Genomic DNA, 11,514 nt, shown 5'->3' with positions numbered 1-11,514 from the left:
TAGAGTAAAAAAGGAAATTGAATTTAAAGATAATTAACCGCTAAATTTAGGAATTAGGATTTATAAAATAGAATGTTTAAAGAACTTTAGAATTAGAGGAAGTCTTAAAACGATTGGTCGAATTATTTAAGGATTCGAAAACCCGCCTAGTTTAGAAAAGAGAAAATGAGAATTTAGTTAAAATAAAGCAGGAACTTTATAATTAGTATGTACTTTAAGAATAGGATAATCCCAAACTCCTATTGCAATATAAACACTTTATTATATTTAATGAAGAACGAAAAAATAATCCTTAAAAAAGAAAAGACTTCTATAGTCGTTACTATTTAAAGAGGAATAGGATTAATTAATATAAATATTACAATAACCTAGTTATTGTAAGGGCCGAAGCTTTCTTAAAATTTGTAGAATGTGAATATATTAGTATAATTAATTTATATGAATTAAATAGATTTATGAAAGTTTAGTGCTGGTAAGAAGCTTTGTTAGAAGACGAAGAAGAATTACGGAAGTAAATTAAGGAAGAGGTATTAGAGTACGCTTATTAATATTTTAACGTTTTTAATGAAAAGTAATCCGATATACTACCTTAAAATTGTCCTAGCGATTATAAAATTCAATTAGAGGAAGGAGCGAGGCTAAAAGAATTTAGTTATAGCCTACTCTATAAAATAATAATTAATAAGCTAAAAATTTATTGGAAATATATAAATAAGGCTCTTATAAAAAGTTTTATTGAGAATAGTTTAGCCCCTAGGCGGCGCTTATTCTCTTTGCGTTTAAAGTTGATAAAGGGCTACAATTTTGTATAAATTATAAGAAATTAAACGTTATTGTTAGAAAGGATAGATATTTGTTAGTTCTTATTGAAAAAACTATTATTCGGATTAATCAAATAAAGATTTTTATTAAAATCGATATCCAATAAGCTTTCTATCGAATACGGATGTACTTTAATAACGAAGAGTTAACGACGTTCCGGATTTAATATAGAGTATATAAATATAAAGTATTTCTATTCGGCCTTATTAACGGACTTTCTACGTTTTAGCGATATATTAATAATATTCTAATGGGGTATTTAAACGATTTTTATAACGTTTATATTAATAATATTCCAATTTTCTCTAATAATTTAAAGGAATATAAAATCTATATTAAAAGGGTTTTAGTGCAATTGGAAGTAGCCGGTTTATAAATTAACTTAAATAAGTGCGAGTTTTACGTAGAACGAACAAAATTCCTTAGATTTATTACTTAAAAAAACGGTATTACTATAGACCTTTAGAAAATTATTATTATAAAAGATTGGAAGGTTCCTACTAACGTTCGAAGTATATAGTCCTTTCTAAAATTCTATAATTTTTATTAAAAGTTTGTAAAGGACCATAGCTGTATTGTAAAACTATTAATTACTTTAATAAAGAAAAGGGAAGAATATAGTTAGAATAAGGATTATTAAACGGCTTTTAAGGAATTTAAGGCAAAGTTACTAAATATACCTATCTTAGTTTATTTTAAATTCAATCGATTAATCTGGGTTGAAACGGACGTATTTAATAGAATTATTATTAAAGTATTATTTTAAGAGGTGGAGGGAGATTGGGAATTAGTTATATTCTTTTTAGAGACGATGTACGGAGTAGAATATAATTATTCTATTTATAATAAAAAGTTGATAGCAATTATACGTATACTATAGTATTAGAGATCTGAATTTGTAGAATTGTAAGCCCTATTCTTAGTTATTACCAACTACAAAGCTCTACAGTACTTTAGTATAAAGAGGTTACTTAATTTCTACTAGGTAAAGTAAGTGGAATTCCTCGCTTAATACTACTTTATAATCTTATATTAATTAGGAAAAGATAATAGCGCAGCCGACGCCCTTTCCCGTAAGGTAGAAGATTTAAAGATATAGAAGGCGAAATAGGAGGCTTATTATATAATCCGAATTTTTAAAACCCTTAAAGATAGTACTATAATTTATTCGGATAATACCCCTTCGATTTCCATAATTAATACCTATATTCTTTAGGCTCTCTTAGTTATTAATACGGTTATTATAGAAGTGGATTTAGAAGTTCGAGAATTAGAATTGGGCTTACTAGAAAGATATATTTTAATAGACTGCTTAATATTAGAGAATAAGATTAATATCGAATTCGAAATTTACCGAGATATAGTTCGCTGAGGGGAAAATAGGTATTAATTTATTGCGGATAAAATATTAATATAATATAGTAAGCTTATAGTACCCCCTAGTACCCTCTATACGGGAGTAATTTAGAAACTCTATTTAAAGATTATTATAGTATACCCCGGTTGAAATAAAATATAACAATTAGTTACCGTTTAGTATTAGTAGTTAGGGATAATTAGAGATATTAAAAAATATATCGCTAATTATTTAATATACTATACTTCGAAGGTCCTTCACGATAAGACGCCCGGCGAATTATACCTGTTATTACTAATAGAAAGAATATAGTAAAGTCTTGTAATAGATTTTAAATTAATACTAAAGGACTAATAGGGTTTTAATAATACGTTAGTAATAGTAGACTACTTTAGTAAAGTAATATAGACTATACCCTGCTATATAATTACTACGGTTTGCGATGTAGTACGAATGTACTATAAGGGTCTATACTGAATATATAGTTTTCTTTAAGAGGTAATTTCAAATTAGGGACTATAGTTTATTACCGATTTTACGAACGAGTTCGTAAAGATTTTAAATATTAAATAGAAATTAGTATTAGCCGGTTATAGTTAAACGGCGGGTTAAGTAAAAATTATAAATGAATGTTTAAATTAATAGCTGTGCCCCTTTGTAAATTACTTTTAGAATAATTAGTTAGAAGTAATTTTAATTATAAATGTAGTATAAATGGGAATACTATATAAGAGTTTGAGAGGTATATAATTATACGAAGTGTTGAGAGGGTTTCCTATATTAAGTACCTTCGATTAGGAAGTTTGATCTGACCTAATATAAATATTAGTAAGGGAGAGGTTTAATTATAAGGAAGCCTAGAATATAATTAAAAGAATCTAAAGCTATATTGAAAAGGCGAAGTAATTTATTATAATTATATAGGAAAGAATAATTAAGTAGGCTAATTAATACCGGAGGGTGCCCGACTTTAGTATTAGAAATAAAGTATTTATCATTAAGAGGAACAAATTGTTTAACCGGCCTAATTATAAGTTAGACTTCTTATTAACTAGCCGCTAATTTATAATTAAAAAAAAATACGGTTATTCTTACTATTTAGAGGTTTTAGAAGGATGGTGTAGTTCCGACGTTTTTTATATTAATTGCTTAAGGAAATACTTTAATAACCCTCTATTAGGCTAATATTTAGAGGAACTAGCCGGTAAGTACGTAGGAGATAATATTGAATAGGAAGTAGAGGCGCTCTTTGTATCGAAAATATATTATTATTAGTCTTATACACGCTAACTATTTACATAGTTCGCCCTGTGGGTATGCGGTGCTGCTTCGCTCGTAGTCGGTGGGAAAAACCGTACTGTAATAGCCGGATAAAAACCCTCCGCTTTACTATCGCTATAACGCTATATTAGTTCTATACCGTCCTATTTTCCTTCCTTTCGGTATAATTTTACTATTATAATTAAGGTTATAAATTTTTATTATATATATAGCCGACCCTACCCCGACTAGTTGCTACCCCCCTTCCGTCTTTTTACTGTTACTTCCTTATAATTAGTAGCTTTTTATCCTATTTTTCCTTAATTACATTATTTTAAATTACTTAATTTATTTATAAAGGAAACTTCGACCCGGTTCTCTCTTTCCTTCCCTCTTTCCTTCCTTATACTACGTTACCGCCTCCGCTATATTATATCCGTATCCTAATTAAATCCGCCGCTATCCTATATCTATATTTAATTTTAATTAGTATTACTACTACTATATTATACTATATAAGAAACTTCCTAGCGCTATAAAGAAGATACTTATTTCGAAGGCGTCGGAGGCTACGGCCTCTCCTAATAAGTCGGAGGGCGAAATTGTAATAAAAGTTATAATAATTAATACCGGCTCTACTAATTCACTTTATAATAATACTCTAATTAAGCCTATTACCCTCGAGAAGGTTAGAAAATACTTATCGAAAGAGACGTAAGAGAAGAAAGGCGCTACTATAAAATACTTTTAACTTCCCGAATCTTATAGATAGTACAATTCCTATATTTATAATTTATAGCGTATTCTTCCTATAATTTATAATAATTTAGCCGGCTTCTAATTCGCTTTCGATTAGGCCTAATACTTCTAAAATTCCTATAAATCTCTATTTCGTTTCCGTAGCATCCTTATATCTAACTCTTAAAGTAATTCGCCCTAACGCCCTTTATTATAAATATTAATTATAGAAGAAGATTAAAGAATACTTAAGTATTGAATTTGCTCCCCTAGTATGTACTTTTATTGGGTTTATTATAGCGCTATATAATTATAATATAATTTAGGGTAATTTTAAGGTTTTTATTAGTAGGGTATAAATTATAGCTATTATATAGGTTGTAGCGGACTATATTGGCGCCGATCCTTCGTTTATCGGCGATTATTTGGCTTCGGATTTTATTATAGTAGTCGAATTTCTATTAAAGAAGAGGAAGTTTACTTATATTCTTATTAATACTTTTGCGGATTTTACTCTACTCTGTAACGATATTGCTATAATTCGTTTCTATATTGTAAGGGTTGAGGAGATTATTTGTATTCTTTCTAATAAAATTAATTTAGTTATTATTAATATTAAGTGTATTAGGAAGGGTATCATAGTAATTTGTATTAAATAGAATAATTTTAACAATTACCTTTCTATTGTAAATATTTTGTAACGTCCCTATATTAGCTTCGTTACTAATTCTCTTTATAAAACTTTTTAATATTAAGTAAACTATTTATAATATTTATAATTATATTTTAAATATAAGTTTAATTAACGATACTACTTTTATTCAGCCTTACTATAATATAAAGACGGTATTTAGTAGTATTTTTCCTAAGGCCGACGAGGAGAATTTTAGTATAGAGGATGAGCTTTTTAGTGAGGAGGGTAAAGTTAGTAACGATATTGATATAGTATTGGTCGTCGGCGATATAGAGTAGTTAATACCCTATTATCCTTCTAGTCTAAATATAATTTAATTTTCTTCTAGGGTTATTATTTATATATTTAGTATATATTTAGTTAGTTTCCTATTAATTCTAATATAGTCCTATTCCGGTTAGGTAGTTTCTAATTTTAATTAGGTCTCTTATATATATAATTAAACTACTTTAGTCTATACCTCCTAGCGTTTTTTCTATTTCCTTTACTCTTTTAATTCTAGTTGCTAATTTGTATTTTTATAGCCTCCCTAGCTGTAGGACCTATTGTAAAATTTATTTAATATTCATTTTAAATTCGTTATAGAGTTCTTTCTTATTAATTAACTATATAGAAGTATTCTTACCCTATAGTTAAATTTACTCCGTCTCCTAGTATTTTAGTATAAAGTATTCGAATATTTCCTTCTTTATACTATACTAGTAGTACGGTATTATTACTTCTAAAACTTTTCTCTCGAAAAGAAATACCCGCAGGCCTATCTTCCTAATTCTTATTTATATTAGTAAGGAACTTATAGCTTTTAATAGATAATATAGCGTAAGATTTTTGTTTGTACTAGGCTATATATAGTATTGTAGTATAATTCTATTAAATTGTACGTATGCTTTTATAGTATTTAAATATTTTCTTTTCCTTATTATTTTAATAACCTTTATATACTATTTCGCTACCTATTCTCTTCTTATTACTTTTTCTAATTACTTTTCCCTCTTCCCTAATATAGGCTTTTTTACTTCCTTTTATAATATTAGTATATTTTTAATTAGGGCCTATTGTATAATTTATTTAGCCTTTACTCTACTATTAATTAGTACTAGGTATAGTAACTATTGTACTCTTTAGCTCCGGATTTCGGCTACTACCTATATTGGTATACCTTGTACGAAGGCTATTATTAACAAGTGTGTTAAACGTTCTTCGAATACCCGGACTTTCTTATTAAAGTAAAGGTTGAGGGGGGGGTAAAAGGTTTCTATTTTAAGGTTAAAGGTTAATGCCGCTTTATACGTATTGGATATTACCTGTAGGTAATTATTTTAGGTTGCAGTTAAATTATATATTAATTTATATAATTGTCCTATTAGTTCCGTTAGGGTATAGTAGGCTAATATACTATAAACTACTACTATTCGGATTATTTTAGTATAGACTTCTCGTACGCGTATAAAATTATATCCCTATATTTTTATTACAATCCGTATTAGGGCGAATATTTATATTAATATTTTCTTCTTTACCGTTTAGAAATATACTTTATAAGTAAATTTATAATTGAATTATACGTTTAAGAACTTTACTAATTCTATAAATATTAATTAGTAATTTCCTAAATCTACTATCTCCTACTTTAATTAATATATCCGTATAAAATAAATAAATTTTAATTTTACTACTTCAGATTCTATTCCTCTTTCTATTACCTATTTATAATAGATCCTTTATATAATTGTAAATTTCTTATAATTTTCCTATATTAATCTCGAGAAGGCGAGGATATTAGTATTATTAATAAATCCTACTATTATAGTACCTTTAAACCTTTTTAATATTTTATATAGCATAGTAATAAAAAGGAGGAATAAAATTAGGGAGAGGGGGGATCCTTACAGTACCCCTACAGTTATATAAAACTCCTTTAACATCGCCCTATGGAAGTAGAGGCTACTTATTCTATTTAATAAAAAGTTTGTAATTTAGTGTACGAACTATATTGGTAATCCTTTTTCCTAAAATATATATAGGAACTACTTATAATTTACCCGGTTAAATACCCCTTTAAAATCGAAGAGGAGTAGCGATATAACTGCTCCTAATTCTTAAATTATATATACTGTTTCTATTACTACCTTTATTGTAAATTTTATTAACTTTCCTTTCCAATTCCCTATTTAGCCTTCGGATAGGAGCCTATATTCCTCTACTACAAATATAAGTTATTCTATAATTATAGCTTCTAATACCTTCCTTATATAATTTAATAATATAATAAGCCTCTATACGCTTATAGTTTTTTATTATACTACTATTTTACTAGGTTTCTTTAGAATTATTACTTTAATATATTATTATTACACTAGGAATAACCCGAATATAAAGCTCCCTATTACTACTATAATTAATACTTCTACTAACTTCCGCCTGTACGCTTTAAAAAATTTATTAGAAATTTAATTATTTCCTAGCGCTTTATTAAGTACTATATACCGTAGTATTTTCATTATATTGTTAATATTAATTATATAATTTATTATTAATTAAAATTCCCTTTCCATATACTAATCCGGTAAATAACTTATTAGTATATTAATTACTAGGAAGAACCTTTCTGCTAAGACTTCGACTTTATCCTTGTAATTTCTTAATTCTTTATCGTTTCCTTCGTAATATAATACTAATATTTTAAGTAGCTCTAACGGTAAGTAACTACGAATCCTTCCTTATTATTCTAATACCTATAGTTTTTTCGAATTCTTTAATATATCTTCTATAAATATACGCTATTTCTTTATTTATACGAACTATATAGCCTTATCCTATTTCCGCTTCGCTTCGTCTAATTCCTATCTCCTTATTAGTATCCTTCTTAATTTCTAAGTATAAATTATCTTCCTTATATATTTAACCGCCTCTCTTATTTTTCTATTCTACTAATTTACCCGTCTACCAACGCCCCTCTTCCTTCTTAGTATTACTTTATTTATAATTTTAATTAATTAGGCTATAAGCTGGTTTATTACTTCCTCTAACTCTTTTACTATTGAAATTACTTACGGGACTATAATATATTCATTAATAAATTCTTTAACCTTCCCAACGTTTATAAGTACCTAGCTATATCCTACGTCGGTTTTTATTGGCCCTTCTATAATTTCGGTATATATAATTACTAATTATATTTAGTAGTTAGACCCGATTAACGCTCTGTCTTCTATTATTTAATATATAGCGTATAGTAATTTTACGACTTAGGCGTAATCTATTATACTATAAAATTCGCTTTTTATTATATTCCTTAGCCTTATTAATTTATTATATAACATTGTTAAAATTAGTTAGTAATTAGCCGCTAGCATTAGGAGTATTCTACTACCTTAATTCTCTTTCCTATAAATATCCTAATTTAAATAGTAGAGGTTTATATTACCTATGATAATATCCCTTCCCTTTAGTTTTAATACAATTTCTTTTAAGGGTATCTATTAATTCGCTTCGAATTTTAAATCCTAAATTGGCGAGTATATTAATTATACTTATACTTCCTTAATTCCCCTTCTAAATGATACTATTACCTAATTATTTCCCTATTCGTAATTCTATTACTTAATTATAAAATATTTATTAATATATATTATTATATATCCTTGGTTAGTACTATTTAATACTTAATAGCGGGATGCCCTAGTATTAGATATACCTCCCGTAGCTACGCTTCGGCCTAATTCTTATATTACTATAATATTATATCGGTCTTTTATTTCAAATATAATCTTTATCCTATTATATAATTTCGCTATATTCTAATAGAGGATTTTTAAATTTATTAGGTTAATAGTCGGGGCTCAATAGACTTCTAGCGTAGTCGAGGATTCGACCTTCGTATAATATTAATTATACTAGTGATCCGTTGTTATTATTTTGTATATACCTTTTCGAGGCGGGCTTTAAATAGCTGGTATTCCTTCTTATAATTACTACACTTTTTAGTAGATCGGACTTCTTACTATTAGGCTTTTAAATCTTCGAGTAAGGCGTTAGGGATATTAATATCGCTATTATTTACTTTAGGGTAAATTTATTAGGGGGTAGTAGGGGCCTTTTAGGTAGTTTTTTAGTAATTTTAATTTTAATTTACGATTAATATTTTATCAATTATGATTAGCGTAGATCGTAGGGCGTAATTTCGTAGTTATTCTATAAATACTATTATAATATAGCCCTACATAGTTCTTACAAGCGGGTACTTATTTAATATATAGTATATCCTTTATAGTTGTAAGGGAGGTATTTCTTAAATTCGGGCTATTAATTAAAGGGGTAATTAATCTCGGATTCTACTATAGTTACGCCCGGGTATTTTTTTTAGTATAACGAAGGTATTATATTTCCTTCTTATTAGGGTAGAAACGGCTTAGGTAATTAAATTCCTAGTAATTATAGTACTATTAAAGGATTGTATTTCTTTCGAAGGGTTTATAATAGAAGGTATTACCTATTTAAAAGAAGGAGTCCTTTATTAAGTACGTTCTATCGTTTATTATTAGTACTTCGAATAGTAAGGAGCCTCTTTTACTTTCGTACTTCTTCTACTATATTCTCGCCCGGATAATATTAATACTATTCTTTTCGGATAAGCCTTTTACTAATATTTCGGGCTTTAGGTTATTAATAAATACCTATAGTATATTGTAGGCTATTACTAAAACCGTTTTAAAGGTAATTATAGTATTTTAATAGAAGATATATATTATTTAAATTTAATTTTTAAAATTCTAGCGTTTACCTTCTTTATTGAACGTTACTATATAGTCTCTACTAAAATATAATTTTATTACTACTTTAGCCTCGGCCTTAGGGTATTTCTTATTAATTATATTAATAGTTTCTATTACTATTTATCGTTTTTTATCGGCCGGTAGGGGTTTTTTATTTAATTTTACTATTAAGTACTATTCGGCCCGAAAGAGAATAATAGTTTAGGTATTTATTAGTATAAAATAAAGTTTCTTCATACTTATAGGAGGGGTATTTAGGCCCGTAGCAACTACGGCCTAGGACTTCGGAGGGGGGGATTTCTAAATCTTTATAATTTTAACGACTATTTTTTTTAGTTTATTAATATCGTTCCGGAGCTATTTCGTATTATTATTAATAGTTTGAGGGCTCTAATTTCGGGTACGTAAGGTAACCGCCGCAATCTCGAAAAGTTTTGTAATTTATATTACCCGGGTAGTAAGTAGACTATTAACGCTAGGAAAGTTTATAGCCTCCTTTATAAACTTCTCTCGTTCTTCCTAAAATAGGTTTGAAGTTTCTAAAGCTTTTACCGGCTCTATACCGGTTCGGGGTATTATTATTATTATATCGGCTGCGGTCGCCCCAGGTACATATTAATTCAATACTAATTTACCCCCAACGCTTCCGGTCGCCCTAATACCTACGCTTTCGATGCGCAATTAATGCGGCATTATAGAGGGGAGTAATCGGACGTCCTAAATACAATTCTAATATTAAAAACGATTTTACTACTATCGTCGACTAAATACCCGCGGTTCAACGTTTTCGCGAACTTTTATCAAAAATATATTGAGGACGGGTTTAATACTGGGTAAATTAGCGGGGGTGCGATTTAGATTTAGAATATTATAATACTTATAACTTTAAGAATTCGGTTCTATTTATTAAAGCCTTCTATGAGTAATATCCGGATTATCCCGGTCCTCCTAAGCGATTTAATTATTAGTTGAGGGCGATAAAGATAGAGGAATTCAACTCCGATTATAATAATAATAATGTACCGGTAAGAAAGGGGGTACGGTCGATAAGGCGCTACATTAGTGTACGTAAATAAATTGGTATAAGAAAGGGCTAAAGGTGGTTGAGGGCTATTTTAAGTTAGGTTGTAAGGGAGAATGTTTAATATATTGTAGTGGATGGTTAGTGTAGTTGGGAAAGGTTTGGGGGCTTAGAATTAATTAATTAATTAAAAGCCTGAGGATACCCCCCTTCTATTTAGAAAGCGACTATATTCGAGTTAAGGTAATGGCGATTTTTTTGTGTATTTTTTGATTGGTAGATTGGAGTTATAGACCTACTTTATATATATAATAATTCTTTTCGAATATCTATATAATTCGGGATGAGTTTTTTCTTACCGGAGGGGTAATGTAACGGCACTAGCGGATGGATCCGGGCAGGTATGGCCTATAGATTTGGACGCCTAATACCGAGGTTATGGGATTGCTATTTACTAACGGACGTACCGATTGGGGCATGGGGGGTTAAAACCCTAGACCTCGGGCGTACCTTTGTACGTTTCCCTCTTTTCTTCTTCATCTTGTAATTCTACAATAGACCTGGGAATCAACGTGTTTAGCTTGTCTCTCGTGACCACGTCGCTCGTGACATATATATCTAATATATACTTATATCGTTCCTCTTTTAGAGTTTCCTATTATTTTAAACAAACTATAATTAAAAGTAATACGAACGTACTCTAATCCCTATAAAAAGAGAATATATTTAAGTATTATAGACTATTAGGCCCTATATACTAAAAAAGAAGAAATATTAAATATAAACGTTATTAAAAATATTAAATCCGCTACCTATATACTCGCTACTACCTTTATAAGTTATGTCT

This window comes from Neurospora crassa, linkage group VII, assembly GCF_000182925.2.
Source record: "Neurospora crassa OR74A linkage group VII, whole genome shotgun sequence".
Lineage (NCBI taxonomy): Eukaryota > Fungi > Ascomycota > Sordariomycetes > Sordariales > Sordariaceae > Neurospora > Neurospora crassa.
The sequence above is the reverse complement of the archived record's forward strand: the minus strand, read 5'-3'. Positions refer to the sequence as shown.